Source organism: Euprymna scolopes, chromosome 21 (genome assembly GCF_053919585.1).
Source record: "Euprymna scolopes isolate OS-2025 chromosome 21, ASM5391958v1, whole genome shotgun sequence".
Classification (NCBI taxonomy): Eukaryota; Metazoa; Mollusca; class Cephalopoda; order Sepiida; family Sepiolidae; genus Euprymna; species Euprymna scolopes.
In genome coordinates, this window is record NC_136502.1 from 112,519,628 (window position 1) to 112,546,262 (window position 26,635).

General features: G+C 29.1%; 1 protein-coding gene across 5 annotated transcripts in view; it reads right to left on the minus strand.

Annotated features, from left to right (window-relative positions):
• Positions 1-19,164, minus strand: part of LOC145242974 (protocadherin beta-15-like) — a 444,195-nt gene extending 425,031 nt beyond the window's left edge. Inside the window, exon 1 of one of the 5 annotated variants that reach the window (XM_080106082.1) lies at positions 18,590-19,164. The gene's annotated coding sequence lies outside the window, so the exon portion shown is untranslated. The remainder of the gene's footprint in view (positions 1-18,589) is intronic. The other 4 variants (XM_080106081.1, XM_080106085.1, XM_080106084.1 and 1 more) reach the window with 4 other exon arrangements.
• Between the last annotated feature and the right edge of the window lie 7,471 nt (positions 19,165-26,635).

Consider the following 26,635-nt stretch of genomic DNA (forward strand, 5'->3'; position numbering starts at 1 on the left):
TGCTCCTATAATTACTGAGGTGATGCAGATCTTTCTAAGATTCCAGATTCTTTTCATGTACATAAGACATTTTCATGTCGTACATAAGACATTTTCATGTCGTACATAAGACATTGATGTAGGAATTGCATAGCCATAGTGGATATAAATCCGCCATTTTGTGGCATTTTAGATTCCAAAATGATTTTGAAGCTGGTAAATTGTTGATTACAAAATAATTTCTTGCTTTAAGTCAACAAAAAGTCAAGTATCGCGATTCATTTGTTCCTCTAAGCCAAAAGAAAACATTAAATTTTGAATGCGCCCCTGATATATTAAAGACCTAAACATTTGTTTGCAAAGTTGAAATAAAAACCATAGTTAAATTCTGTTCAGTCCTAGGGGATCCACCCTGCCAAGTTTTACCTTCTCTCTCAGCAAGGGGTTAGTTTATTGCTAATTGCCTGAGGCACTCCTACAAGAGATTGCCGACGGAGCAGTTCGGGCATTTTTTTTTTGTAGACTAGAATACACTTTACTTAGTGTTCTGGATTTTTAAACCCCCTTTCTGATCTTGTGTATAGAGGGTTAGTTTATTGCTAATCGCTTGAGGTACCCCTACCAGAGAATACTGATGGGGATGCTCAGGAATTTTTTTTAGTCTAGAGTACACTTCACCAAGTGCGTTGGATTTTCAAAGCCCTTTCTGACCTTGTGTTTAACCCTCTCTTGCAGATGCGACATATGCAGCCTCTACTGCTATTGCTCCCAGGTCCATTCTGACCCGGAGTGGTAGTACCTGTTAGGGTCCCAACTATGGGTTAAATAGAAACCGGCTTGAAAGCAACAAATATATTCTATTAAAAAATCTTTCTTCAAAATCTTTGGATTCGGCATCAAATAACATGAAAAGGGTTGATATGCCGTAAAACAAAAACAACCAATCAGATTCTGCAGAATTTACAGCATTTCACATATCTTGAATTTCCTGGAATATTTTATGGTTTCTTCTAAATAAAAGCTGTAAAATTGTCTTCGTAAATAGTTCCTGAGATCGTTCTTTATATGGTAGAATAAGAAATATTTTTGAAAAAAAAAAAAAAGCTTAGTGTTGATCGCAATCTCTGGCTGTATGCCATCCTCCTTCGTTGTTTTGAGGCAATTTAGATCAAAGATAATTTCCCCTTTCTGTGCAGGTGTTCCATTTAATTTTACTACTAATTACTTTTATTAATTCATTAAAAAAAATTTTTAAAGAAATTAAAATATATTGCCTATAGATAATTAATTTAATCAAAACTAATTCAAATAACTTGTTCAAGTGAAAACGTGTACATTGCAGAATCTATTAATTTGAAACTATTATAGTTTTCTCTTTCTTTCAATTCGTTTATCAGCTTTATTTGGTAGCTTTGGTATATTTCTGGTTAGAAATTATTTAACCCTGCTGATTCTTCTGCAAGCAATAAGTAAAAGTAAAGTGGTTAGCCATAGTCGATATCGGCTCGAAGGCTCCCTTTTCATTAGTTACTAAACTAAGATCTAAAGGACGACGCCACTTGTTTCCCTGGTATTATTCAACTTACACGGATTCTAGTCTTATAACGCTGAACGTTTAGCAAACAGACATTAAGTACTATTATGCTTTTGGTATGATTCGATTAAAGATTGAACTCTGGTCTCCCGGCCCATTAGTAAACACGCTTATCATCATGCTAAATGAACCGATAAAAGTAATACTGGTTATATTTGAATATGTTTCAGAAAAGTTAAAGGTTGGCCTTGGGTTTACTTATAATTCTCGCTTTGCTAGTTTAATCCTCACATTCCATGAGCGATGTTTCTGACAAAGGGGGAAGAATTTTTATTTTCTGAGTCGGAATCTATTTATCAAACACTCATAGTTGGCTAGTTTTTTTGTCTTTAGAGTAATTTATTTATTTTTTTTTTTTAGTTTATTTTATTTCTTTTATCTATTTTTTATTTTTCATGCGTTTTTATTTTTATATTTTTATTTTATTTTTATTTTTAGTTCATCTTTATTTTATTTTTTATTATTTTTATTTTTTATTCATTTTATTTTTATTCATTTTATTTTTCATTCATTTTATTTTTCATTTTATTTTTCATTCATTTTATTTTTCATTCATTTTATTTTTTATTCATTTTATTTTTTATTCATTTTATTTTTTATTCATTTTATTTTTCATTCATTTTATTTTTCATTCATTTTATTTTTTATTCATTTTATTTTTCATTCATTTTATTTTTCATTCATTTTATTTTTATTCATTTTATTTTTTATTCATTTTATTTTGATTCATTTTATTTTTATTCATTTTATTTTTATTCATTTTATTTTTATTCATTTTATTTTTCATTCATTTTATTTTTATTCATTTTATTTTTATTCATTTTATTTTATTTTATTTTTATTAATTTTATTTTTCATTCATTTTATTTTTCATTCATTTTATTTTTCATTCATTTTATTTTTCATTCATTTTATTTTTTATTAATTTTATTTTTTATTAATTTTATTTTTTATTAATTTTATTTTTTATTAATTTTATTTTTATTCATTTTATTTTTATTCATTTTATTTTTCATTCATTTTATTTTTCATTCATTTTATTTTTCATTCATTTTATTTTTAGTTCTTTAAGTCAAATGGCTTCATGCCTTGTCTGGAGCAATTTCCATAAAAAAATTGCTACTAAAATTATTTTAAGGTAAATATTTTATTTTTAAAGTAATATTTTTAAAGTAAATATTAATTTTTTTTTTTTTATTGGGAAAATATTTATATCTTCATTTTGTTTAGGGTTTCTGTATTTTAGTGGTGAGTGTTTAATTTATACGGCATATCAACCCTTCTTGGTTTATTTACCACCAAAAGATACCTGATCTAAATTATTTATACTATTTGTGTCTATCCGGCGTTGTCCAGGAAGATTTTTGCATTCATTCTTTTTTTTCATTTTAAATTGCAAAAATACTTTCGATTTTTTTTACTTTAATGATTCCTCTCTGATCCATTCGCACAGAAAAAAAAACCCAAAAAAACAGTAGGCATTACTTTTGGAACACCCCTCTTAGCATAAAAATATCAATTTTTTTTTTTTTACAAAGGAATCACTACTTATCAAGGCTCGGAGGCCACTGTAGGATAAGGGTTAATGAGTGTACAGTAGTCAATGGCAAAATGTCATAGTAATCGTTAGTAGTAGGAATTGGGTAAATTGGATTACATAAGGGGACGGCGCATCAAGAATTTGTTTATATTGGACTTGAAGACAACCATATTGTAGTCAGTTGGAAAGCAGGAAAACTGAACAGAGTTCCACAGGCGGGCAATTCTAAGAAAGAAGCTTTGTCCATGGAATCTACGTTTAGGTTTAGGCACAAATAAAGAGTGGAAGAAATTAATAATTGTGGTTTCAGCGAGACGGGCGTTTTTTGTGAAAGTCAGGACAGAGGGTACCATAGATTGGAGCTCAGACGAGCACTTGCCATGAAAATCATGATAAAGCAGAAACAGGCTCATAACGTCTCTTCTGTGGGAAAGAGGTTGCAGGGAAGAGAAAAGGGCATCCCCCACTAGGTTACGAAGTCTATTTTGAACTCTGTTAAGGCAGGATAAGTATTTCTATCAGCTCCTGCCTAGATGTGGCAACAATACTCCATCTTTGGACGTACTTGGCTCTTATAAAGGTAGAGAATTGCATCAGGAGTGAAATATCTACTAGAACGATAGAATGATCCCACCATTTTTCCAGCAGCATTGGCAACGGATTTGATGTACGTGTTCTATCTCAAATCAGAAGCTTGTCAAAACATGGCGCCTCCCCAAGACGAGAGCCATTCATTTCAATTGATGTCAGACGGGGATCAGAGCGTTGATGGTGCAAAGATAGAAGCTTTGTTTTAGATGCATTAAAAGTAACCAGCCACCTTTTTCCCCATTGCACTGATCAGGATGAGAGGAGAGAGAATCAGAGAGAACTTGGTGATTCACGGCCTTTGAATTGTTGCCATAAATGGTATCATCAACTAAAATGTAATTCAGTTGTTTAAACTCGTTATTTTGATGTATTTCTATTTGAACATGAGCAAGTTTTCATTTCACAAAATATTTTTTCTTTTGTTTTTTTTTTTACACCTTAATATGTATGCATGTGTATTTTTAAAGATTTTTTAATATTTTCAAACCATATAATCATTTACAACTGTTTGCAGACGATGTTTATTTTCATTTATACAATATAGCACAAACATTTGCTTCAACAGTGTTGTTGTTTGACATTGTGTGTGTGTGTGTGTGTGTGTGTGTGTGTGTGTGTGTGTGTGTGTGTGTGTGTGTGTGTGTGTGTGTGTGTGTGTGTGAGTGAGTGAGTGATTGCTCAAGAAATCCAGCTCTGAAAATCAACACTGTCTGGTACAAACTTGTGTGTAGTCGCGATATGATTTTAAAAGATAATTAAAATCTTTATATATACAAAATTAAATTTATTGGATGAATCTTTTTTTGTATGAACTACAGAGATTTATCAAATGTAAAATCTATAACAACCTGATAGCTCATGGAATAGTGGGATATATATATATATATATATATATATATATATATATATGAACAAACAGTTAATAAAATATGTTAAAAAACACTTTGAAATGAGTTAAAAACATTTTTAATCTGAAAAGGAAACACTAGATAAATGGATAGTCCTTAATCCGCGGAGTTTCGAAGAAATACTCTCCTTTTCATCAGAGGGTAGGAATTAGCAAAATGCGGGATCGGATTTTGCATGCAGAAGTATTTGATGAAACAACAAGTAAGTCAAAGATCTTACTTGAAAACAAAAAAAGTTATGCAGAGGGAATATGGAAAAGAAAAAGGTGATTACACATGAATGGATAGTCTGGTGGAAGATAAAAAATCCAGTGACGGTAAAATCCAAATGTAAAACTTCAAGAAAGTTAAAAGAATTTCCATTTGTATATATATATATATATATATATATATATATATATATATATATATATATATATATATATATATATATATATATATATATATATATATATATATAATATATATATATATATATATATATATAATATATATATATATATATATATATATATATATATATATATATATATATATATATATATATATATATATTAAATGAAAAAGATGAGGAATAAAAGTTACATAAAACTTGATTAATTCATCAGATCAATAAAGACAAAAATAAGAGGAAAGTGGAAAAGAACCTCTTTGAGTCATGGTATTTCGAAGCTAAATGCTTATCACCTGCATTATAGCATTATAAGGATATACAAATAAAACTGGCTGAGAACATTTAGATTATAAAAGAAAAAAATATATATACAGGGTGTCTCAAAAATTGACATCATTTTAAATGCTAATATCGCAAAAACTAGTCATTGCATCTTAATGAAACTGCACAAACTTCCTGTTATAAATCATAAGTTTTATTAGTTAACATTTCAAAGAAAAAAAACCCTAAGATTTGTAAATTCTATGACCGATTTCATAAATTTTCACAAATGTTCAATATGATCGCCGCCCGTGACTCTGCACATGTAAAGTCGGTCATCAAACCCGTGCCAAACACGTTGCAGCATGTCTTTGATAACATTCTCAAATGCGGCAGTGATTCTCTGCTTAAGTTCTTCAAAGTTAGCAGGAAGAGGATCGGGGATATAGACGAGTCCTTTCACATACGAAAATTGCCACAATTATTGGCCTGCGAAATGACGTCAAATTTTTTTGAACACCCTGTGTGTGTGTGTGTGTGTGTGTGTGTGTGTGTGTGTGTGTGTGTGTGTACACACACACACACACACACACACACACACACAGGGTGTTCAAAAAAATTTGATGTCAAATCACACTTTATTTCCTTTTGACGGATTGATTGTTGCGATTTTTATATATTATAAAGTTGCGATTTCAAAAATAAAAAAATATATCCATATATCCATGACTTGGGTGCATCAGCTTGAATCGAAACTGAAACCAAGACTTATGAAAACAAAATATGTATATATATGTAACTTGAGTTCTTTCAGCTATAATCGAAACCAAAACTTATACACACACACACACACACACACATATATATGCACACACACACACACACTAGGAAAGGGTGTTCAGTTAGAGATTGCAATGCCAATTAAATATAAAACAAAATAAAAAGACACCATAAATTTATTTCATTCTTCAACCCCGCTCTCTCTCTCACTCTCTCTCTCATTATATATATTAAAATTTAAAAAAATTAAATGGCGCGATGGAAACACATTAAAGGGTATTTGCGGCTTCTCTTCCAATATTCGGATTTTAATCATGTCAAATCACACTTTATTTCCTTTTGACGGATTGATTGTTGCGATTTTTATATATTATAAAGTTGCGATTTAAAATATAAAAAAAATATATCCATGACTTGGGTGCATCAGCTTGAATCGAAACTGAAACCAAGACTTATGAAAACAAAATATGTATATATATGTAACTTGAGTTCTTTCAGCTATAATCGAAACCAAAACTTATGAAGAATTCTTGGTAAAATTATTACAAAAAATGTAAGTCCATAACAATTAAACGACAGTCACACGGCTGTAAGCGTGACACACAAAATAAAAAAAACATAGATTATTTTTATGTTATTTAATATTTTATCACAATATAGAAATGTATAAAATGTTAAAGTAAATATAACTGAGACTATACGTTATGTAATACCTTTTATTATGCTAATGTTTACACATGATATTTTATCAGAATATTTAAATTCTTTTGAGTAAATATTAGCTTAAATTTTTTAATGAATTTTTGATATATTAAATCAATAAATTTATTTCATGTGTTCAATATCTAGACAGTTGCTGTTGGAAAATAAAATATTTGGGAAAATATGAAAATATTAAAAAAATTTATATTTTTACTAACTCATAAATTTTATATTTAATGAATATATTTGGAAAAATATGAAAATATTAAAAAAAATAAACACATACAAAGAAAATCATTTTTTCGAAATTTAAAATCGGGGAATATTTTAAAATACATTAATTTAATCAATTTTATTAACATCAATTTTGATTAAAATAATGAATTTTTATTCTACAATATTTCAGTAAAATCCTAGAATCTTTCCAAAGTAAAAACTCTTGTGTCAATTTTAGATGCGTTTATTAATAATAGATTTTGAACATTTCTACAATTTTTACACATTGCTAGGTAAGTAATATTTATATATACTCTAATATTTCAGTAAAATAAAAGAAAATGTTGAAAATACAACGTATTGTTTAAAATACAAACATACCGTTTTTATTTACAAAGTCTTTATTTTTTAATCAATAAATTTAGTTTAAATGTTAAATAGTATTTAGTTATATTAGTTATGAAATTAATATTTCTGTAATATGGTATTTCAATGTTAAGATGAATGTTTAAAATAAACCAAAAAGCTTTATATTTTTAATCAATAAATTTTGTTTAAATCCTAAGTAGTATTTAGTTTTTCTATCTTGAAAATTAATATTTATATAATTTAATATTTCAACAATATAAAAATAGGATAAATGTTTATGAAATAAAACAAAAAAAAACATAATTTACTGCAAATTCAAGTTCCAAGTGCAATTCGCACTGTATGGTTTGGGATGAATATAATTGATAGAAATTTTAAATTTCATTTAATCAACTTCTATTGTTCTTTTAGCTAGTACAAAGAAAAATATTTGCGAAATTTTGTTGAAAAAATACTCTCCTGAAAGACAGAGTAAGTAACTGGGATAGATGTATATAATGTTGTATTACTATGTGGTGTTTAATGATGTATCCAGTCATTTTCATAAAATTTTGGATACTTCGAGTTCTTGATATCTTCAAATACTTATTCGTGGGGTTTAGTTCAAATAATCAATTGATTCTTAGTCACCATTTTTATCGGGTCATTTATTTTTCAATGATATAATTTTTCAGTAAAATATTAAAAAAATAAAAACTGTTTGAATAAAATAAAAAGAAAATGTCGTTTTTATTTTGTGATAAATTTAATGAATTTTGTTAAATCTTAAACAGTATTCAGTTGCTATATCTAAAATGTAGTTCTATAATTTAATATTTCATTAAAATAAATAATTATTTCGAATAAAATAAAAACGTCTTTTTTATATTTGAATGGATTTAATTGATTTTTATAAATGTTATACATGTGTCATATCTAAATTTTAAATTGTATTATGTGATATCTAAATTTTAAATTGTATTTATGTGATATCTAAATTTCAAATTGTATTTATGCGATATGTAAATTTAAAATTGTATTTATGTGATATGTAAATTTTAAATTGTATTGATGGCATATCAAAATTTTAAATTGTATTTATGTGATGTCTAAATTTTAAATTGTATTATGTGATATCTAAATTTTAAATTGTATACATTGCATATCAAAATTTTAAATTGCATTTATGTGATGTCTAAATTTTTAATTGTATTATATCATATCTAAATTTTAAATTGTATTATGTCATATCTAAATTTTAAATTGTATTTATGTGATATCTAAATTTTAAATTGTATTCATTGCATATCAAAATTTTAAATTGTATTTATGGCATATCTAAATTTTAAATTTTATTTATGTGATATAAAAATTTTAAATTGTATTTATGGCATATCAAAATTTTAAATTGTATTTATGTGATATCAAAATTTTAAATTGTATCTATGTGATATCAAAATTTTAAATTGTATTTATGTGATATATAAATTTTAAATTGTATTAATGTAATATCTAAATTTTAAATTGTATTAATGTGATATCAAAATTTTAAATTGCATTTATGTAATATCTAAATTTTAAATTGTATTAATGTGATATTTAAATTTAAAATTGTATTCATGGCATTTCTAGGAAATTAATATTTATACATTCTAGTATTTCAGTAAAATAATAAAGAAATGTAAATAAAACATTCTAATTTTTCATTCAAAACTTCAGTTGTATTTGGAATTTATATCTACATAACTAATTTTAATAATCTACAATAATTAATCTTAATGTAATCTAATATTTCTCTAAATATTATTTCAAATAAAATAAAAATGTCTGTTTTCATGCATGGATATATTAAACTAATTTCTTCAAATTTTAATTTGTATTTTTATCATATTTACGAAATTAATATTTCTATATTCTATAATTTCAATAAAATGTTTAGAAAAAAATGTAAAAAAAAATCTCTTTTCATTTTTGAATAGATTTAATAGATTTTACTCAAATCTTAAATTGTATTTAGAGTTTATATCTCGGTAATTAATGTATTGGTAATCTTATATTTCATAAACATATTATACAATTTTTAAAAAGTTTTCTTACATTTAAAAGTAAACTTTTTTAATTAAATTTGTTTAAATTCTAAATTCAGATATTATTGGGTATTTTATGAGTCGTCACCAATCTTTGAATTTGATTGATTACTGAATGTATAATTTTAAATTGGATGGACAACTTATATTAGTTTAGATAAAGAAAGTAAATGTATTTATATAATAATGATAATAATAAATAAGTAATAATAATTAATAATAATTATAATTACAATTAATAATAATTAATAATTTTAATAATTAATGATAATATGATAATAATTAATAAGTAATAATAATAATAATAATAATAATAATAATAAATAATAGAAACACTTATTATATGTGATATACTCAGATATTATTGAGCATTTTATGACTGAGCATAAATCTTTGGACTTCATGGACCTCTGCATGTATAATTTTAAATTGGATGGACCATTTATATGAATTTAGAAACATAAATTAAATGTATTTATATAATAATAATAATAATAATAATCAAAAACCTTATTAAAGATTACAAATTATAGTATAATTTTTTAGAAAATAAAACAAATTGAAAATTTGAAGTTTATTACACATTTTAGTACAATATTTGTTATTGTTTGTTTGAGGTCAGTTTCTGGATATTGGCCCCCACTGATGTCGTTGCAACGCTGTTGAGGGATCAGATTGCTTATATAGACAACTACACTCCTTTCTAAAAATTGAACAAGTAACTGTTTTTGTCTTTTTTTTTTTTTTTTTGGATTCATTGAACCACTATTATCACCTGTGTTGTTGTTTCTATTCTATTTTGGCTGATATAAGCTCTGAACATGTTTGTGTACATATTTTCAAACTTCTGAACCTCTACGGAATTTTGAACTTAATCCTTTATTTAATCCACTGGGATAGATTGTTCTCGTTCCGTCAGCTATGACCCGGTAGAAATGTTAATTATTAATAATAAATCTTAATTCTTATGTTATTAGTCTATAGTAAAGATCGAACTTTCAACCCCAGTTTAATTTTTGCATATATAGTTGTTGTTTTTTTAAATTGTCATATCTTCGGAACTAACAGTGCTAAAGTACTTGAAATGCTTGCTTAAGTGCTTAGGCAAGCACTGCAAATTAGAGACCAACATAAGCATTCTCAAGTTAAAAGGAAAAAATGCACTTGAAGAAGGTCGGAGACTACATCGGCCAAAACATTGTCAAACATAAAAACCGAAATGAAGATAATGGTTCAAATGATACAAATTATCAATCTTCATCTAAGAATTTTTTTGTCAAAATTATATATATATATATATATATATATATATATATAAAAATAAGAATTATAGTTAAGTTTACCAAAATGATCCAAGATGGCAAAACTAAAGTAAATTATAAATATTAAAGAATTAATATTTATAAAATAATCTCAACCAGATGTAAAAGCTCGGCAAAACCAAATAGGAGATAGAGCTTATAATAATAAGAACAAGTAGTTAATAAAACATGTTAAAAAACACTTTGAAAAAGAGTTAAAAACATATTTAATTTTAAAAAGGAAACACTAAATAAATGGATAGTAAAATCCAAGGGAACCACGTAATTGGAAGATGATCCAAAGTAATCCAAAAGGCAGAAATCCGTGGAATAATTAACAAATAGGTACAAGGAAATGGGAAAGAATTCCAATATATTATTAAAAGAAAGATAAAATGTGCGTAAAAAAAGAAATAGATCAAATATACAACTCGGCTGTCAAGGCAAGATTGAATTCAGGAAAACCGGAATTACACGGTTCCCTTGGATTTTACTTGTGCGAATGGAAATTTAAGTAACTTTCCTGGATTCTGCATCTTTGGATTTTACCGTCATTGGTAATTTTACCCTTCACCAGACTATCCATTCACGTGAAATCACTTTTTTATTCACCCTATTCCCTCTGCTTCACTTTTTGTTATCAATTAAGATCTATGACTTGTAGTTTCATTTAATACTTTTTCAAGCAAAATCCGATCCCGCATTTTGCTAAATCCTACTCTCTGATGAGAAGGAAAGTATTTCTTCGAAACTCCACGGATTAAGGACTATCCATTTATTTAGTGTTTCCTTTTTAAAATTAAATATGTTTTTAACTTTTTTTCAAAGTGTTTTTAACATGTTTTATTAACTACTTGTTCTTATATATATATATATATATATATATATATATATATATATATATATAAGGGTTAGGATGCTTAATCGAAAGTTTTAAGGAATTGATATCGCAATCGGAAAAATATGTGCCTATTTTCTAATGCTAAAAAAACGATTCCTTTAATTATATTATTTTATTTGATATTGTTTTAAAAGAAAAATCTTCCACTGCTTGTAGTAATAATAAATATTTATTAATTTTAAACTTCCAGTAAAACTCTAAACCTATAGATCATCCTCTCACATGTATGTTTTTACGTTTGAGAAAATACCTACACATTTAAGATGTTTTGCTGTAATCAGGACAAAATAACCATTTTATTGGTAAATATTTAGAGATTTATAAAGAACCGGAATCTGTAATTGTATCGGAACGGGGAATTTAGTACAAAATCAGTAATTGTATCAGAATCATGAAAAAATTATTGGAATCGTCCCATCACTAATATATATATATATATATGGAACATATTTTGTTTAAGGGAGGTGGTGTTAGATCAACACTGCTGGGGAGCCATGATTTAATATAGTGTCTTGTTTTTATATCCCGAAACAGTGTTTCATCTTAACAATTAATGATCCTTGAACTCTTTAGACTATTGTGAGTTTGAGAAAGCAAGTCGATTCAGCGATTACAGGAGATTCAATGACTTACTGGCAAAATAATTTTCCAACGAAGGACTAAAAATTAGATTAAACATTTTTTTTTGTGGTTTTCAAGGTTAAAAACGCTTCCAAGAAACACACACACACACACACATATATATATATACATATATATATATATATATATATATATATATATATATATATATATATGGGGTTTTCCCTTGGCATCTAAGTCAACATTATTGAAATGGCTTTTCCCTATTAACTGTAGTATGTTGTTTGTCCAGCTCTAGGAGGGGGTCCACTCTCCCAAGATTTGCCTTCTCTCTTTAGCCTTTAGAAGGAGTGTTAGTTTATCGTTGATCGCCTGTGTCTGTGGGACCAAACCTTACTTATTCCATTGTGTGTGCAGAAGGCAAAGATGGTCAAAAGATGACATTTTTCTTATCTAGCAGTTTCAGTTCTCTTCGTATTTTCGTCCATCCATATTTCGAGTTGTGTTTACAAAATTTTATTGTATTTCAACTTACCTGTGGTTGGTCAGTGTTAGCTGGTTATGTGGATTGATCTGTTATTATTATTATTATTATTATTATTTATTTTTTACTCACTAGGAGTTCTCAAACAAATCGTCTTTAGTGATTGCTCACTGGCAAAACCAAGTGGTTTTCTCTGGAGCTTGGGTGACAAGTTTCCCCAGATTTCCATCATTCTTCACCTCTTTCAACAACCACCTTGAGTCTACGTTATCACATCTGCCTTTTACCATTGATTTCTTGCTGACAGCGATCGTTGGTCTTCTCTAGAATCTGTGGCAATCAGCTTTCTCAAGGTTCCAGTACTTTCTGCATCTTTCCAGTGGAGGACTGGTTAATACTCTCCCTCTTTCGTGCCACTGCAGGTACGCGCATGTTAAGAAGTCGTGGAGGGGGGGGGTTTAGATTATGTGATTTCTGTCTGTTTCAGTTGGTTGTATTTGTGCAATATTTTTTCTATATTGTTTGGTCTTGTTCTATTTCAATGATTATTGTTATTGTTAGTAGTTGTAGTATTGCTGCTGTTGTTGTTATTATTGTTGTTATTATTATTGTTATTATTATTATTATTGTTGTTGTTATTATTATTGTTGTTATTATTATTGTTGTTATTATTATTGTTATTATTATTGTTGTTATTATTATTATTATTATTGTTGTTATTATTATTGTTGTTGTTATTATTGTTGTTATTATTATTATTATTATTATTGTTGTTATTATTATTATTATTATTGTTGTTATTATTATTATTGTTGTTGCTATTATTGTTGTTATTATTATTGTTGTTATTATTATTGTTGTTGTTGTTATTATTGTTGTTATTATTATTATTATTGTTGTTATTATTATTATTATTGTTATTATTATTATTGTTGTTGTTATTATTGTTGTTGTTGTTATTATTGTTGTTGTTATTATTATTATTGTTGTTGTTATTATTATTGTTGTTGTTATTATTGTTGTTGTTCCTATTTACTTGCCTCCCTACGAGGGCAGAGTTAGACACAAGGTCGGTTTTTAATGTGAGCACTCTGGATAGGAACAAAAATAAAAATTTTCTCAGATATGAAGGATTTCTCCTCCACTGACCGAGGACAAAAATGGTAAAGTGTAGTATCAGAACAGATACTACACTTTGTTCTTGTCCAAAAGGCTACGGAAATGTTTATTGTTGTTGTTATTGCTATTATTAGTAATAGTATTATTATAATTTTTGTTATTATTATTATTATTAGTAGTAGTAGTAGTAGAATATTATCGTTATTATTATTAGTAATATTTTTGTTATTATTGTGTACTCATTAGGAGTATTCATATTCATCATCAGTGATTACTCACTGATAATGACCGGTGGTGTTCCCTGGAATCTGAGTGACAGCACATCTTTCTAGATTTCCAGCACTTTCCACTTTTTACATAATCATTGCAAATGACTTTACATTATCGCAACAACAGCTTACCATTGATTTCTCGTTGGAAAAATTGGTTTTCTCTGGCATTTAGGCTCTACCTACTCATCCTTACCAACCTCCTTGACCCTTCACGACTACTTTGCATGATGTTGACTCTATATTTTTGTTTTATTTCTGTTGCAATTTTAATATGGCTTGTTAGTGCCTATATCCCTTGTTTATTATTATTATTATTATTATTATTATTATTATTATTATTTCTATAATTATTATTATTATTGCTATAATTATTATTTTTATTATTTCTATATTTATTATTATTAAATATGTATTACTTTAAGGAAATTTCAAAAATAATTTTTGCAGCTTGCATTAGGAATACTAATTGTAGTTTACTATACGTATTTATTAGCATAAAATTGAAATATAAATAAATCTTTGATTTGTTTAGAGTAAATATTATAGATCCGGAAATGAAGGGTGAGCCCTCAGGCAGGACAGCCACTGAGCCTCCCCTCATTCACATTTTTTCACATGTATATAGTTTTTTTTTTTTTTTTTATGGACTTGGGCAACGTGGGGTAATCCTGCTAGTTTAATATATCATATTCTATAATATATTTTCGATTTTACATATTAGCGTTAGGACGATTAATTGGAATAAGAAATCCGAAAAAAAATCGGAACGTTTTAGGTATCGGAATTGGAAAAAGAAATTATACCAATTTTCAGATTCTGAAAAGTATTTTATTTAATTGTTTATAATTTCTTTGTATTTTGTTAAACTTAATTTTCCACGGCTTGTATTAATGATAAAATATTTATTGATTTTTAAAGTACCAATAAAACCCAAATCTTTCGGACACATTTATGAGCATATTTTTACGTCTGCGAAACTATAAGTACGCGTTACATATTAGCATTCGGGTTAATTGTTTGAAATGTAAATAAAAATGCGATCTATTTCGTATCCTGCATTGTGTGTGTGTGTGTATATATATATATATATATATATATATATATATATATATATATATATATATATATATAATTTTAATTCTTTTCTTTTCCTCTGCTTTAAATCTAATGATTTATATAAATTAAACGCCCATTCTTTTTTGCTACAGGCAGATCGAAGTTGGTAAGTTGAAACTTTAGTTCTTTGCTTCTAAAACATTTTTTCTATTCAGCTTAATCTCGCAACCCTTTATTGGTATCTTTTAGTCATCTCAATCCATGGGCACTCTTTCTGAGTCAAGTATTACTGTTAGTTTGTGCTCCTAAACCAAAGGAAGATGTGGGTAAAAAAAAAAACCCAAAAAAACTGTTGCATTGGGTGGATGATTGACGAAAAAATTTTCAGTCCCCTTCACAATGTTCAACGGTCAACCTATTCATTGTATTAACACTTATCCTCGAGTGGTTGTAGGACTTGTTACGTAATCATCTTTTTTTACGGGGGGGGGGGTTTCTAAACAAATAAGATTTGACTTTTCTTTTGAATTTTAATTCAAATCATATATTATTTATGTATTATTCGACAGTTTTGAAATTTTCAAAATCCTTTGCGAATCTCGAAGATTCACGATAGTAAACACTCTCCTGCCATTTTTTTTTTTTTTTTTTTAATGATCAGCACGTTGTTTGTAGTGATGCGGAAACTCGAAATTGATTTCGAAATCTTTTTTAAAACAGTAAAGTACTTTCTATCTGGAATTAAAGTTTACATGCAAAAAAAAAGTCAAGCATTACGGTTCGTTGGTGCTCCTAAACCAAAAGAAGGTGTGGTCTTAGAAAACTTATTGTTTACACGTTTCTTTCTTTGCATGTAATGATTGTACCTATTTACTATGCCTCCCCACGGGACAGAGTTAGACACCAGGGTCGTTTTTTAATGTGGAGAAAAGGTACAAAAATAAAAATTGTCTCTGTCGTGAAGGATTTCTCCTCCACCGAAAGAGAACAAGGACTTGTTTAATTTCAAATTGTTCAATCGTGTTTTCATGCACTCAGTTTTGGTTTCTTGCTTATACAAGTTTTATTTACAAACTAACGGTGGTAGGGGGTCGTAAGATACGCTTAAATATATTTTAATTCATGCAGATTTCGTATTTATTATTACGTAGCCAAATCTCTATTGAATATTATATACATAGTCCTGATTTCGAAAGTTAAAAATGATGGTTACCATCAGCTAGAATCGAAGAGACCACTCTAGGATAAAAGTTAATGAGTGTTAGGTAGATGGTGAGACCACACCGTGATGATCAGTAGTGGTGGAACTTGGGTAGGATTTAATTATATATAATTAATGGCCCAACAATAATTTATTTACAGTGAACTTATGAATAATAATAATAATAATAATAATAATAATAATAATAATAATAATAATAATAATACTAGTAATAATAATATTAGTAATAATAGTAATAGTAATAATAATAATAATAATAATAATAATAATCTGGATGAGTGCAAAGACAACTAGGACCTTGGGGAGGCTTATTACCACTCAAATTCCAGTCGAGACCAATGGCCGCTGCCATCGAGAAATCAATGGTAAGCGGCTGTTGCGAAAACGCAAATATATCTGCAAATGATATTAAAAGAGGTGGAGTGGAGAGTACTGGTAATTTGGGGAGATTTGTTGTCACTCAGCTTCCAGGGAATACCACAAGTTGTTTTTCAAAGAGATCTTTGATAACCCGTGTGAAAGCTCCTTGTGAGCCAATAATAATAATAATAATAATGAATGAATGGAATGAATAAATAAATAAAACTATGCAATCACATTTTTTGCTTGTTAGGATTTTAATTAAAAAAAACTTTCTGCTAGCACATTTCTTTTTTCTTTTGCTGATAATGACTGTGGCTCACTGGCTCACTGGCTCACTGGCTCACTTGATTTGTTATTGGGGGGGGGGGATAGTTCAAGCGTGTTTCAAATCGTTCAGGTTTTGTTTCTTGCTTCTAAACCAGTTTTATTTACAAATAACATTTATAATGCGATTCAAGGCATTTCAAAACATTAATACAAAATACATCTTTTTTAAAATTTTTTTAAAAAATATCCGCATATACAATTAAATACAAACTATACATTCAAGTTTCTCATTTATGAATTTTTTTTCGATAAAGATTAATTATTTATATTATTTGGATTCTCCGGACTACTGTTCTCATCTTGAGTTTTATTTTCACACCGTTTAGGTAGATGTAACCTCCGACCTTCCTTCACGTGTATCTTGTCCAACTCTGGAATGTACACGGAATTTCGAATGAACCCTTTTATTAAATCCATACGGTAAGCATGCTCTTGTCCTGAGAGCCATGATGGGGTAGAAGTCCGAAGTAATTTCACTGGATAGTATTTAAATTAAAAGACGAGTGGCGTAGTGGATAAAGTACTTGGTAAAATTCAGTTGTAAAATGACACTCTTCTGGGAGTTGAAGGTTCAATCCTCAGTGCGGGCGACACTCAAAATACAATGTGATTTTTTTTTTTTTTTTTTTTTTACATGGTAGTCACTACTTATCAAGGCCCGGAAGCCACTCGGGGATAAGGTTTATTGCGTGTACAGTAATCTATGGGATAATATCGTAGTAATCGTTAGTAATAGAGATTTGATAAAGTGTCTTACTTAAGGGGGCGGTTTATCAGGAATTTATTTATGTTAGACTTGAAGACATCCAAGTTGTAGTCAGGTGGGAAACAGGCAAACGGAACAGAGCTCCACATGCGTGCACATCTAAGGAAGAAGCTTTGTCCATAGAATCTACGTTTTGATTTGGGCACAGATAAAGAGTAGAGGAAATTATTGACAGTGGTTTCAGCTAGACGGGTGTTTTAAAGAATTCCACCAGTCATGGCTGACGGAACAAGAACATACTACCTCCGTGGATTAAAGAATAAAGAATCTGTGCGTGAGCTGACAGAAAGATTCTTGAGTTAGGCAAGAGGCACATGGAGAAGGTGAGAGGTTAAATTGACTAAAATGTTGTGAAAATAAAACTGAAGATGAGAATAGTAGTCCGAAGAATACGAATCATACGAGTCACGTTTTGTTTGTTTGTATGTATGTTTGTTTGTTTGCTTTCTTTCTTGTTTAAATCCGATGCTGGTCAGGTAAGTGAATGAAAGGTAGGTAATGATAAAAAAAATATCCAATTTGTTTGAGTTTGAAAATGAGAAGATGCGGGGAAAAAAGAAAAAGAAAGAAAAAGAATAAACATCATAAAGTTTACCTCTATTGTTTTTTTTGTTTTGTTTTTTTTTTTAATTGTTTTTTTTGTTGGTTTTTTTTTTTATTGTTTTTTGTTGTTGTTTTATGTAAAACAAATAATTTTAATAAAATAACTCTGAAGAAAAAAATAAAGGAAAAGATATGCAAAAAAAAAAAAAAATTACTTCATATATAAAAATCCATGATATAAATATTAACTTACCTGTCATTTAAAGCCAGTGGAGTCCGTAGTGAAGATGTGTGCTCCAGTGTTAGGTTCGACTGGTACTGTCTCTGTGCTGTTTCCAACATAAGGCAGGCGGCCGATGAGGCTAGCAGCCAGGCAGCAGTGATGAGAAAGAAGGTAATAATAAAAGATAATGTGTGTATGCGAATACGACGAAAGAGAGAAAGAAAGAGAGAAAAGGGGGGGGGGGGATCTGAATGAATGCATAAAGGAGGGACAGAAAGCTGGTGAGCAAATGCGAACGACTGAGCAAGTTGGTGCGCGCACACGTGTGCAGTGTCGGTTGTTGTTACTGTTTGTTGTCGTCTCGTAAGTCCCACCAACTGTGCTGTGTGCATGTTTGCTAGGTTAAAGGAAGTGTGTGTGTGTGTGTGTGTGTGTGTGTGTGTGCGTGTGTGTGTGTTAGAACTTGGTGATGCCCAAGCGTGTTAGGTTTGGTATCTAGCATTTGCCAATGTAGAGATTACTATAGTCCTATAAACAGTGGTGTTTGCAGATAGAACGATGAATAGGCTTTATAAACGTATTAGGAAAAACTACACAGTTGTTTTGCGCATGTAGGGATGTATGTAACTCTGTCGTTTTGTGGCGCTGGGAAAGTTTACAGTATTTTAAAGTAAGCCGTGCATAGAAGTACAAATAATTTTTTCCACTAACAAGAGATACTATCACTGTAAACAAGGACACACTCTATGCTAACGACTATTGTTAATACAGAAATATGTATATTTATATCTGTAGCTTGCTTTGTAAGAATATATAAACTTTCGCAAGAACTACAAAATTATACGCACACAAAACAAACTACAGTTTTATTAATAGAATTGTAGTCTATTTCTCTCTATCTGCAAGTAACAATATTTATAGCACTGCAGTTTTCATAGGACAGCAGTATGTTTATATATATACACACACACTACCTGGCAAATATACCCGGTGAACCAAGTGCAAGTGAGGTAAATAAAATTGAATTTATAGTGATGGTTAGAATCTTAAAATGATCTCTCGGTTGGAATGTGATATCATGTGAATATCTGGCATCCTGTAGAATGCTACATCCCCGGCTAAAGCAAAATAATAAAATTTAAAAGAAAAAAAAAAGAGATGGATACTAGTGTTCTCCCTCTGTTAAAAATAATGAAAAAAGGTATTATGCTTCGCCAGTATTCGCACTCACTATGTATCAAGATATATATTATTAGTAGGGCTATGACAACAGCATATGTTTTTCATTGTTTGGACTCCTGAGTATATATTTGTTAATATCTTATGTTTTTATATAGATTGATGTGGTTCTCGGTTGATTGACTGTGTCTTACTGTGTCGGATATATACTTGAGGATCAAGAGAATGAAAAGAATATTCTGTTGTTATAGCCCTAATTATTAGATATACATGTTGTCCCAAAATTAGCTATCCATTTTTAACTAAAAATTAGTATTAAGATAGATGGATTGATTTTGGGACATATTGTATTACTAAAATATTCATATCAAATCACAGAATTATGTCAGTAATTTAATTTTGCTTATAGAAATTATATTAATAATTTCTGATGACCCCCCCCCCAAAAAAAATAAATAAAAACACTTACCGCTGACTTTTTTTTTTTTTTATATAAAACGGTAATTTCTTTCCAAATTTATTTCAAGTAGTGGGTGTAAGTTCGAGTTGATTGTTTGACTTGATCGTGAATAAACATTCTAAGCCTAAGATGAAGATTTTTTTTCTGATTAAAAAGTAGAAAAATCGGTGGAAGCAAAAAAAAAAAATTATTTAAAGTTATATAATCAACGGATTTTTATAACCACTCTTTCTGTATGATGCTTTTTTTTCCTTATTAAACCGATAAATAAACACACATATATGCATATATTTAGGTGTTTATGCACTTTTGTTACCGTACTATATTTTCAAGTTAAATTCTAGTTTTCGATATCATTTTTTATCAAATTATTAGGTTACAGTACAGAATAATTGCAAAACACCCCCTTCCATGTTAGGAAGTGCTTTCTAAATTATAACATTTTTATTCCAGCACAGTAACAAAAGTGTATAAGTGCCTATATTTATTTTATTTTGTCTTATATTTTTTTATATATACTTATTAGAGAGAGAGAGATGGGTAAATATATGTTTGAATCAAAATAGCAAAGGAGTGAGAGAAATTCATAGATAACTAAGAAATTAGTAACTTGTTCAATTAATTACAAATAACCGCTAATTAGAGCAATTAAGCTAGAATTTATTTTTACAAACACTATTTATTAGTTGAAAGTACAGAATAATTACAAAACATCCCTCTTCCCCATGTTAGGAAGTGCTTTCTAAATAATAACGTTATTATTTCAGCACGGTAACCGTCGTGTATAAGTACCTATATTTATTTTGTCTTATATTTCTTTATATATACTTAGAGAGAGAGAGAGAGAGAGAGAGAGAGAGAGAGAGAGAGAGAGAGAGAGAGAGAGAGAGAGAGAGAGAGGGGGGGGGTAAATATATATATATATATATATATATATATATATTATATATAATCTCAGTTAAACCTCTTTTATTTTTATTCCTCTGAACTAAAGTAGATTTTAACAGGAATTATGTGTTAAAGTCAATGGAGGGGAAATCCTCTATACTGGAACAATTATTATTTTTTTGTAACCAGAGTGCCCCTTTTTGCCTACTTTTAGGGGAGCTGGTTTTTACCCCACATTAAAAACGGCCTTGTGCCTAATTTGCTTTGGTGGGGAAGCAAATAAATACAGTAAATAGAAAAAAAAAAAAACTTGGGGCAGCAAAACTCGAAGAACTCACATTTAGTATAGTTATTTATTTGTAACAATAATAAAAACAACCAACTTCTCCGATAATAGATCTTGCACACACAAAGGGTTTAATATCCTTTCAGATAGTTTTATAACAGCATTAAATAATTTATCATTTAAACCTTTTATTTTTATTATTATTAGCAGCATATGATGGCTATATATATATATATATGTGCATGTGTAGAAAAAAAATTTTAAAGTTATATTTCACCTTTTATTTCTATCAATCCTTTACTTACAAAGCATATAACAAATAAATGAAAAAGTCAATATCCCAAATTTCAAGATGTTGACCATTTTACAATTTGATTGATGAATGATTTTGTGCTACGAAACAGGTGCCGTCAAGAATTGTGCGTGTTAACGTACTTAAAAGAATAAATTGTAAGATGGTCAACATCTTGAAATTTGAAATATCATATATATCGCTTAATATCGCGGTATGGGAGAAAAAGCAATGCTCAATTATTTATTCTTATTTCTAATATTTTCCATAATATATTTCGGACGAACCCCCTTTTCAAATGGTGGATGTAATAGATCTATTTCACTCTTCCATCCAGCATGCTTTGAATAGGTCTGTTACATCCACCATTTCATATATATATATATATATATATATATATATATATATATATATATATATATATATATATATATATATATATTCTATTATATTTCACATATTAGTTATACGAGTCTTTTAATGTATGAAGCTCGAACTCATTCAAAAATAACTGCAAACTTCTCTTCCAATTTTCTGATTTTGTAATTATGTCCATATTTTTTTTTATTTTCTTTTAAAGTTGATAAGTTCCTTTGCTTCTGATAAGTGCAGAAAAAAATGACATAATAATTACCTGAATGATTCTGCACTACGAAAAGGATGCTGTCAAAAATTGTGCATTTCAACGTGTTTAAAGAAATAAACAGTAAGAAATTTGAAATTTGGTATATAGACTTTTGTCATTTATATGTGTGTGTGTGTGTGTTTAATTGTATTTGGGGTGTATCTTAAAAAATTCTATTGGTAATTCTGTAAATATCACTGAAATCAAATCATAGTACTGCAAATATTTTTCGGTGGGGGGGGAGAACGTTTATACATGCAGTATCTGTCAATATAAGTTGTGTTAGCAGGGGGGGGGATGTAAAATACGCTTAAATATATTTCAGTTTATCCAGATGTCATATATATTATTATAGGGTCGTTATTTCAAAAGTAAAAAAGAAGTATTTAGGTGCCATCAGCTAGAATCGAAATTGAAACCGCAGCATTCAAAGCTGTTGACGTTACCACTGTACCAAGACACGCATATAAACCAATTAAAAATAAACTAAGATGAATGTACAAAATGTTTAACGATTTTTCAATTTTGACCTCTTTTTAACTCCTTAAAAACTATTTTAACTGGCTAAAAACCCATTAAAAAATGGTCCGTAAAAAAATCCAATCATTTGAGGCACTTAGTGATTTTTAATTTTGGAGGAGATAGTTTGAAAATATGGAGGCAGATACACTGACAGACTGACATTCATATAGCTCTTTATATATTAGATACACACATATATATATATATATATATATATATATAGTCATCCACATACAGTATTGTTTTGCTGTATCACAGCTCATTAGTGCTGTTAGATAAGCAACTACCTCAGTTCTAAATATTAATTTTTCATGCAAAACAGGTTCTCCAGCATGTTAAAAATTTCTGTACATTTTGTACGGATGTGTTTCGTTATGTAGAAACAAGCAGTTATTATTAGATGAACAAAGATGGCTGCCGGAACAAACACTATGTTGAGTCTTGTGTGAACTTTTTTCTTCTTGCAGCATTATATTGTCTTGAATGATTTTCCTGTCTGAACAAAGTATTTCTAATTTTTTTCTTAAGTCTATATGCACACAAAGAAACAGTATTGGTATATTAATGGCCACCACATGCACAGAAAGAACTATATTTAGAAATTTAAAAAAGAATCGGAATCTGTAATTGTATTAAAATCTGGAATTTACAACAGAATCTGTGATTCCATTGGAATTAGGGAAAATATTGGAATCGTCCCATCACTAATACATAATAAGATTTTGTGTGTGTGTGTTTAATTACAATACTCATACAACAATGTACATAAAACCAAGTTTGATTTCATTTAAAAAATGTCAGTAATAAGTATCTAGATGCTTGAAGGAAAAATAGCAAAATATTTTTTTTTATTCATTTGAATTTGTTTTGATTCTGGGAAGTTTATTTTCATGTTAAGTATTCATCCAATACATAAACAAGAGGCAGATTCCCGTAGTTAGACTTAAATGGAGATCGATATTTGATCTATTTGGCCAGTGAATTACGGAATTTTATAATCTGTGTACTTTACATTATATAGCGAATTCCAATCTATTTCATCAATTACATATTCTGTCCGACCTTATTTTTCTGCCAGTAATAGCCACACCGATTGACTGATAACTTCCTGCGTTAGATATTTATGACTGAAACTTGATAGACATTAAAACTGAAGTTTATTTGTACCAATAATTGTTGTACTGTAGAAAGGATTGTGAATTTTATTAACGATTCCGTGAGTACCACTTTTTGGAGAGTCACTCTGCATGTAACATTTTGAAACAATTAGTATATCTTATTAGTTATGTTTTTATGAATGTTTATTGGTCCAAACAGTAGTAAACTATAAACATATATTGATGAGGGGGGGGCAATAGTTTGTTCTGTTCCGTCTGCCTGCTTCCCACCTGACTACAACTTGCATGTCTTCAAGTCCAACATTAACAAATTCCTAATGAACCGCCCCCTTAAGTAAACACTTCATCAAATCTCCACACTAACGTACTGTACTTGCAATAACCCTTACCCCTGAGTGGCTTCCGGGCCTTGATAAGTGGTGATCACTGTGTAAAAAAAAAAAAAAAATTTAATAATACAATTAAAATACAGCTATCAAATGTGTAGTAATCTCATGATAAAAGATGGTTCTTGACCTGAAACTGCAAAAAAAAAAAAAAAAAAATGACCAAAGATGTTTGAGAAAAAAATGTTTGAGGAATTGTGTATCATCCACCATATTCTTCAGATTTCACATCAACAGATTATCATGTACAAGTTTTTAAAATCATTTAAATTAATTAATTCTTTTTTATTAATGGTTAAGATTCATTAAGGTTAAAATTCATTTCAGAATAAGGGTTTCATACGATGGAATGATAGTCAATTGAAAGATGAAGAATATTATGGAAGTATTAAAAATAATTAATGGAATGAACTGAACTTATTTATGGAGGATGATTAATGATAAGTTTTTGTTGATATTGTATTTGAAAACAGCTGTGTTCTAATCTGCAGGAAGGCAGTTCCATGGTAATGTGTTTGACAGATGAGAAGCTTTTGCAAAGAAGCTCAATCCATGGAAATATTACCTGACATTCAGCACATGGCGTCGTGGATAAAGTACTTGGTAAAATTCAGTTGTAAGTTACATTTGTCAGGAGGTTGCTCAGTGGGTGTGATATTCAAAATACAATTATGAATTATTTAAGATTTCTATCCAGTCATGACTGATGAAATACCTTTAAGGTTCTGTGCAGATTCTTGAGTTTGGCATATACCTGAAGAAGGTCGGAGGTTACATCGGCCGAAACGTTGTTAAAATGACACTCAAGATGAGAACAGTAGTTCTCTTACAAGAATTGTTTATTAGTGATTTTTAAGTTTTAAATCGATCAGATATAACATATTTTATGAGATGATCTGATAGATGCCCGTAGTGAAATAGATAATGATGTGGACTGATCACCTGATCGTGCCAAGTACGAATCCAATTGGTTTCATAGCATCACTTTAATTTATTGATGTTGGCAACCTTCACGTGTTTACTCATGTAACTACTTGATGCTAGAAAGAACTGAACAGAGAATGTCAACAACACAATCTAACCCTTACCTATTATTTCTCCCAAAGCTAAGGAGGAAATAGAACGTATTCATACCTTTTCGCAAAGATATTAAACTGATGCAATGATTCTGATTGGATTCGAACACGAGAAGAATTTCACTTATGGATGTTGGCAACCTTTACTCGATCTCTCCTGTAAGTATCTGATTCTAGAAAGAATTGGATGAAACTAATGCCGACAATAGAATCAAATTACTTAAAACAAATGATACCCTGTTGATTCATACAAATTTATTTTTATTGAACTTAAAAGGTTTAGGAGTGCAGTTAGAATTGTGTAACCGTTGCTTCACTATAATCTGTATATTGCTTTAGGAGTTATCCATTGTTTCTAGGGAGTAGATCCAAAAACTATTTGAACAAAGTTAAAAAAAAAAAAAAAAAAATTTTAATACGTTAAAAGCTGATCGCCTATTTTTGATTAGACATTTTTACCACGACTCAAAAAGGATATTTTCGTTGTTATGCAAAAATTTCTTTGTCGATTTCTGCTTATCCTAGCAGATTCAGACTGACCCACTAGGACGTGCCATTTTCAAATCTAGTCGATTCCATAGCACCACTTTCATTTATGGATGTTAGCAACCTTCATGTTGTGAAAATAACACTACAGATAAAAACACAAAACGTTTTAAGTTTGAAATAGATTGGAAATTGTATAAAATACAAAGTGAGTGTGATAAGTTCGAATTCCATGACATCTGTCTCACTTATGAATGTTGGCAACCTTCACGTGATCCCTTCTGTAATCACCTGGTACTAGAAAGAATCGGGAAAACCAAAGCTAACAGTAGAAACAAACTGATCCAAATGAGTCAAGTTATGTTGGTTTATATGGATCTAAATTTTTTCTTCAAGTTTGAACTGCAAAAGATAATCTAAGCTATCTTATGAAGATGACATTTTCAAACTCGTTCACAAATGGGAAAAAAAAAGGTCATGGAGGAAGATGGGAGTAACTCAATTAAGAATTATCTAAGTTTATTTATTTTTTGTCCCACCTACTCAACGGATCCTTTTTATTTGCTAAGAAGGCAATACACAGGCAGGTGTATGTAAAAAAAGAAACCATTACTTACCACCTGTCTTCTTTTCTCTCTCATCTTTTGTCTGACAAAGTGTTTCTCGACTACACAGAAAAAAAACATCACTAACGTTTATACATAAAGCTGTGCTCCAGGCTGGATTTCTGGGTAAACAAGCCTTATTGTCGAATAAAG